This window comes from Sinocyclocheilus anshuiensis, unplaced genomic scaffold, assembly GCF_001515605.1.
Source record: "Sinocyclocheilus anshuiensis isolate Anshui unplaced genomic scaffold, SAMN03320099.WGS_v1.1 scaffold126, whole genome shotgun sequence".
NCBI lineage: Eukaryota > Metazoa > Chordata > Actinopteri > Cypriniformes > Cyprinidae > Sinocyclocheilus > Sinocyclocheilus anshuiensis.
The window spans coordinates 193,128-198,976 of record NW_015546026.1 but is presented as its reverse complement, the minus strand read 5'-3'; positions in this window follow the sequence as shown (position 1 = coordinate 198,976).

Sequence of the window (5,849 nt, the reverse complement as noted above, 5' to 3'; positions counted from 1 at the left end):
TTAGTAAACATATTATTTGTCCTCAGTATTTAGGGAACAGGCACAGTCTCTATGGAATGGACTATATATGCCACAGTATTACTGAAATGGGAGGAACATCATAACTGTAATTTACACAACTGTTCAAAAGTCTGGGGTCAGTAGGATTTTTTTGCATCTTTGAAAGAAGTCTCTTATACCCACCATAGCTCCACTTATTGTAAAAAAAAAACAAAACAAAACAAAAAACAGTAAAACAATAACACTGTATAATTATATTACAATTCAAGAGAAATTGTTTTTTATTTGAATGTTCAAATGTAATGTATTTATGTGATCAAAGCTGTATTTTCAGCATCATTACTCCAGTCTTCAGTGTCACATGATCTTCAGAAATCATTCTAATATGCTGATTTGCTGCTCAAGAAACATTTCTGATTATCAATATCAATATAAAAACCAGATGTGCTGATAAATATTTGAGTGTAAACAGATTTTTTTTCCCAGAATTCATTGTTAAATAGACTCCGGACCTTTAAATAGTAGTGTACAATATTGTTCAAAAGTTTGCAGTGAGATTTTTTTAAGAAATTCATATTTTTTTTTCAACTAGGATGCATTAAATTGATGAGAAGTGAGAGTAAAGATTTTAGTTTCAAATAAACACTGTTCATTTTAAACTTTATATTCATCAACTAATCCTGAAAAAAAAAAAACACAAAACAAAATACGAATCAGGAATATTTATGGAGTAGCAAATCAGCATATTAGAATGATTTCTGATTATTTCAAATATCAGTATTCAACGTTTTATGTTAAAAACAAAACATCAGGCCTATTTAAGCATCTATAACTGCAGTTTAAATGCATCCATGTCCCCTCTGAGATACATTAAATTCTTACATCAAATAAATTGGAATAATATGACAATAGGCTGTTACCACTTAAATCAGTATTCAGAGATATAGAACCTGTGTCTGAAGATGCTTTTAGATGTATTTACAGTTTAATGCTGATCAGACCGCTGTACGTGCATTTACACAGCAATTACAAATGTATAATTAAATGAGATTAATGTTTTATAAAACATTTTTATTACAGCAATATGAATAAAATTAAATGATACTTGAATTATGAAAGTAATATCGCCACTAGGTGGCAGAAGGTCATTGTGTTAATAAAGGAGCCTTTTATTCAATCAATTCGTTCAAAATGCTTTATTCATTCATTTAGGAATAAAATCAAGCGGCTGTCTATAATAATGGGTTTTTGACTCTGATTCATTCAGGAATGATTCACCACTCCATGCGCCTGCTGCAAGTCGGTTCTGTGACTTTGGTTTAGTTGTTAAATAACAATTTTGTATGTCATCAGTTAGCTGGCCAATACTCAATATTAATTAAATAAACTCAGTTTATTGTCTAAAACTACCTTTGTTCACATAAATTAATAGTGGTCTGCGCTTGTCTACAATACGTTCTTCCCACGCTGCAGTGCATCGCGCAGCTTTGCCACACAGATTTTAATAGGTGGTTAGCTATAATAATTTGGACGGTGTGCAAGATCTAGTAGGTAGTTGTGAGTGCAAGTGCGAAGAATATTTATGAGATAAACTAATATTTCACGGGTAGGTTGCAGAATTTATGCCTACACAAAAGAAAGCTCCGTCTAGGCTCTGCCTCGATACAGTTAAACCATTTGTTAATCTGGCTGTTTGATGAAGAGAAAGAGATAAAATGTAGTAGAAATAAACACGTTAAGAATCCATAGAAGAGGAGGACTCTTATTATGTTTTTAAGGGCTATTATTATGTTGTAATGTTTGGTTGACCAATCAGCGGAGAGGGGCGTTTCATTCCCGCCCACATGTAGAGATCGAATATGCAAGCTGCTTATTCGTCTTCTGTCCCTGAACGTAAAAACGAAAAATTAAGCCGAACTCTTGATTTTTGTTTTGTTTGAACAAGTGAAAAACGAAAAATGTGCCGTTTTTTCGTTTTTCAGATTTCAATATTAAATTAAAAAACGATTGGACGGAATATACCATAATCCGTGTATCATTCGATCATTCGTTTTTTGATTTAATATTGAAAGTAGAAAAATGAGAAAATGGCTCCTTTTTAGTTTTTTTGTTGTTTTCCAAAAAACGAGAAACGAGAATTCAGCTTAAATTTTCGTTTTTCGTTCATGGGTGGAAAAATGAATAAATAGCTTGAATATTTGATTTCTACATGTGGGCGGGAATTAAACGCCCCTTTCTGCTGATTGGTCAGCCGAAGATCAAACCGTGCCGTCATCAGTTCTTCTGCAGCAAAATAATAGTCCTCCACTGCTGCAGTTGTATGGATTCTTAACGCATTTATTGCAACTACATTTAATCTTTTTTTCATCAAACAAACAGTCAAATGAATAGCTCGACACAACTCGTACCGGGGCGTTGTCTAGACAGGGCTTTCTTCTGTGTAGATATAAATCTCATTTTTCTACTTTCAATATTAAATCAAAAAACGAATGATCGAATGATACACGGATTTACCATGATTACCTCGCACCTTCTCTTGTCCTGTCAGCTGTTTTGTTTATAAACCCGGGATCACTCATTCTGCATTTGAGTCCTCTCTCATAGAATGCTTGACAGACCCTACTGAAATTCAGAAAAAAAAAAAAAAACAATCCGTTTTTATGAAAAAGTTTTGTAGTTGTGAAAACAGAAGATCAGGTTGTTTAACTTTTGTCGTTGTTGTTTTGAAGAGCTGCCAGAAATCTCTGAAGACTTTAATGCAGAACTCAAAAGAGGTTCATAGGTCTGGAAGAACTGCACGAATAACGCTAGCTATAATGTTAACAGCCAGTGGGTGGCACTTGATGGCATCTCACTTGGTTCACAGAGTTGGAGCTTAGGTCAAGCCCCAACTATTAGGTCCAGAGAGCGGGGTCCCATTTGGCTCTGCAGTGACAGATGGATGGACAGAACTGTATATGCCTTTTTTTTCTTACCTTTTCTTCTCCTGCTGTGATTGTGAAATGAGCTCTGACATGCCCCTCAATGTGACATCATCAGCTATACTTCCCAAAGATATATTTAGCTTAGTCATGACTCTGAACTGTTTAAGGAAATTCATATAGATATAATGGTGATCAAGCTTTACGGTCCCAGATCCAGTTTACCAATATTTAAAACATTCAATATTTTAATAACATTTTTGCCTAATAATTCATTTTAAATCATCATGTCATGGTCAGTATAAAAAAAAAAAAAAAAAAAATTTAAAAAAAAAACTTTAATTAAAACACATGCATAATAATTTAAAGAATAGGCAAAAAATTGTGCAAGTTAAAATTTTTAAAATTGTTTAAAATAATCACATTTCAGTACTTAGTTTTTACGTATGGGTGGGTAGAAATTAAACTAATGTGAAGTGTGATGAACAAAATAAAAAATATTAGTTCATTAAAAAGGGGGAAAAAACAATATGTTTAACTCAAAATATTACATTTTATTTCAGAAACATTAATAAACATTAATAACATATCAGCTGCCATTGATAAAATATATATATATATATATATATTTTGAGATGACAAAACAGTATATTTTTGTGGTGTGCCACCTTTTCTTTTCTTTGTTGCTAGGTCAAATAAATAATTTTTAGTTTGCTAGATTTGTTTTTCTGTTTTTATTATAGATTTTATTTGGCACCACTCTTTCTTTATTTTGAATATTTTATGTATAACTGTTCTACTTCATACCATCAGCTATTTGTTTATATTTAGCCTTCATAATTAAAACTCTGTCACAATGTAAACTATGCACAGTTATTAAAGGGATAGTTCACCCAAAAATGAAAATTCTGTCATTAATTACTCAGCCTCATGCCGTTCCAAACCTGTTAGACCTTCGTTCATTTCGGAACACTGGAATGCATAATGTTCTGAAAATGGAAACCATATTTTTGATGCATTCCGAGAGCTCTCTGACCCTCCCATAGACAGCAAGGATCCTTACATGATCAAGGCTCAGAAACGTAGCAAGGAGATCGTTAAAATAATCCATGTGACATCAGTGGTTCAACCATAACTTTACGAAGCTACGAGAATATTTTTGTGCGCAAAGAAAACCAAAATAACTACTTTATTCAACAATTTGTTTCTTACGCGTCACCCTATAGTGCCATTTTGGAGAGTATCACATACGTAAACAACGTATGCGGTTCTGTGTCAGCAGCACCGTGTTTACGTTGTTTGCGTTGTTTTCACTTTGATCTGAACATAAACAACGTATCCGTGTACATACGTTGCATACGTTGTTTACGTATGTGATACTCTCCAAAATCGCACTTATAGGGTGACGTGGAGGAGATGAATTGTTAAATATTCTCGTTGCTTCGCAATGTTAAGGTTGAACCACTGATGTCACATGGATTATTTTAACGATTTCCTTGCTACGTTTCTGAGCCTTGATCGTGTAAGGATCCTTGCTGTCTATGGGAGGGTCAGAGAGCTCTCAGAATGCATAAAAAATATCTTAATTTGTGTTCCGAAGATGAACGAAGGTCTTACAGGTTTGGAACGACATGAGGGTGAGTAATTAATGACAGAATTTTCAACTATCTTTTTAGTAAATAAGTCAGACAAAAATTATCAAAAGTTTTATAACCTGATGACTGCAAGTCCCACCTACCAGAAGAAACACTACAGTGTTTCTTCTACAGTGTACAGTGACTTAACTACAGTACTACCACGGGGACTGCACTGCTATATAGCTGTTGTCTTACGTTCTATTGCTTCTTTTAAATAGTTTTTCTATATATACATGTCCTATACAGACGTAATTGTGACACATATCACTGCTGCTCACTGCAAAGCAGGAATACTGTAATGTATGTAACCCCTCTCTCCCGGGTCCTCTCCGCCACACCTTGTTCTCGCTCCGAGTGGGTCTCGAACCCGGGTCTCCAGCATGGGAGGTGGACGCACTAACAAGGAGGCTAAAGACTGCAGCCTCTAGCGTCAGTCGCTAGTGCGTCTCTTGAGATGAGGGGAGTGAGGTTTACCTGCACAGCACCTAGTCGCTGGCCTCCGTTACATGTACATACATTTTAATAACACTGCACAGTGTTTTTAAAATGGTGTGCCGAGTTGTTCAATATTTAAAAATACATCTTGAGTCTTTTTAAAAAAAAATAATTAATGGCATACACATGATTATTGACACATGATTTAGCATTACTTTTCAGAATATATATTTAAATGCTAAGCAAGTTTAAAGAATGGGGCAATGCTGTCCACAAAACATGTATAGAATCTCCAGTGCATCAGGTTCTACATAGTGTCTTGCGACTTCTGCACTTTGTCCTTTGGTTGGCTGAGTAATTACAGGAGGTGTAGTTTCTATCATTGGATGCACCTTATTAGCTGCTTTTTTGATGTCCATTGGTGTGAAGACAGTTACAATGCTGTGTTTCTCAGCCCAACATTTTGGAGGCTCTGTTAAAGGAGTCACTTTGTTTTCTGTTTTCCTCTTTGGAGTGTCAGTTTTTTGGTCATCTGGCTGCATCTCAGAATCATTGGCATTTGGAAGGTGGAAGTAGGTGATTGTCCTCCCTGGGCACTCTTCTTCTTGTTCTGTGAAAGAAGGATCCTTGTCAGGCATCATAGAAGAATGGCCAAATAAGGAATATGGAATATCCTCTTTTACAGAATCCTGCTCTGACTCAGCCAACACATCCTTGTCTTCTATATTCTTGGATGTGTCTACATTCTCTGAACAAGATTTCAGACTCATTTGATTTTCCCTAAGTAACCAGCGAGCCTTATCAATTAAGACTGCATCCTTGGGTCCCACCCTGGCATTCAGGGTGACACAGTTCA